At 44.2% G+C, this 1,442-nt stretch overlaps 1 pseudogene; it reads left to right on the top strand.

The window, feature by feature from the left end:
* Window positions 1–644: 644 nt before the first annotated feature.
* LOC102843870 lies at window positions 645–1,263 on the top strand (annotated as a pseudogene).
* The last annotated feature ends 179 nt before the right edge of the window (window positions 1,264–1,442 follow it).

The raw sequence follows: 1,442 nt of genomic DNA, 5'->3' as shown, positions 1-1,442 counted from the left end.
ATTCTGGATTCCTGTGATAACCATAATACCCTATCATATGTCTCTTTTAAACTGTTCTCTTCCTCATCTGTTTCATATTGAAGACTATAGTCCTTTGCATTTTAGAAAGTGAATATTTAAAAACCAGTCAGAAAGAATACAGCCTTTAATACGGAGGTCATCTCAATAACAAGAAAACAAAAATTCTTACCACTCCATCAACAAACAACATCATGACAGATGGAGAAAAGATTGAAGTTGTCAACAATTTCATCTTACTTGGATCCACAATTAACATCTTTGTTACCAGCAGTTAGAAAATTATGCATCTATGAAGGAGCCAAGCTGGGTGGTGGTGGAGGGAGGCCACAGTGCATGGGGGTCTCCTGTATCCCGTCCAAATTGTTAGGAGTTTGTGCCCTCACCCAGTGGGGCTTCCAACTCTCCTTTCCTCCCACCCCCTCAAGGCCAGAGCCCAGCACTGCACAGCCCACTCCAGCTTTCAATGTTCCACAGTCCCAGGCCAGAGCCTCCTTCATGTCCTTAAGAAAGGGTTAGTTTTGTTTTGTTTCTTTTTTTCCTCTCTCCCTCTTGCACATTGTTGCGGAGCGTGAGCAGACCCGGCAGCCAGTCGGCTGAGTTTTCTGAGAAAGAACTCCACCAAGATGTCCAGTCCTCAGCAGAGCTCAGATGATGAGAGCCGCGCACCACCTGTGGTAGTTCAGTTACAGACCAGTGAGACCCAGCTGTTCCAGAGGTTGAAGAACAAAAGCATTCCGCAAAACCTTCTGCCACCCAGCAGAAGACAACCACCAAACTCTAGAAAAACCACTAAGTTATCCACTAGGGTTAGAAGAGTTCAAAAGGAGCAAGCCGAAATAACCCTTGATCCTCCTGCAAATTGCAGTGCTGGGCTTAATGGAGTTAACATTTATGAGTGGAGATCAACTATTCTTGGTCCACCAGCTTCTGTATATGAGGGGTGTGTGTTTTTTTCTGGATATCACATTTTTCATCAGATTATCCATTTAAGCCCCCAAAGGTTACTTTCCGCACCAAAATCCATTCCTGCAACATCAACAGTCAGGGTGTCATCTGTCTGGACATCCTCAAAGATAACTGGAGTCCTGCTTTGACTATATCAAAAGTTTTGCCATTTGATCCCCTTTTGATAGCCTGCAACCCTTTAGACCCTTGGCTGGAATTATAGCCGCTCAGTATTTGACCAGCACAGCAGAACATGACAGGATGGCCAGACAGTGGACCAAGAGATATGCAGCATAATTCGCTTCCTTGGTGTGCAGTGTGAAGGAACAGAAGGCATCTTTGCACTGTGCAGCCTTTACAATATGGACTTCTGTGTATATGTTATACTGATACCACTCTCTGATTTTATCCTTGGAGGACTGGAAGATCCCTAAAATGGTAAAGTCTATCAAGAGTAGAACTTTACAGCTGTAGAA

This window comes from Elephantulus edwardii, unplaced genomic scaffold (assembly GCF_000299155.1).
Source record: "Elephantulus edwardii isolate Elephantulus edwardi_28Jun2011 unplaced genomic scaffold, EleEdw1.0 scaffold00185, whole genome shotgun sequence".
In the NCBI taxonomy this organism is placed as follows: Eukaryota; Metazoa; Chordata; class Mammalia; order Macroscelidea; family Macroscelididae; genus Elephantulus; species Elephantulus edwardii.
This window is presented reverse-complemented; position numbering and strand designations above follow the sequence as displayed.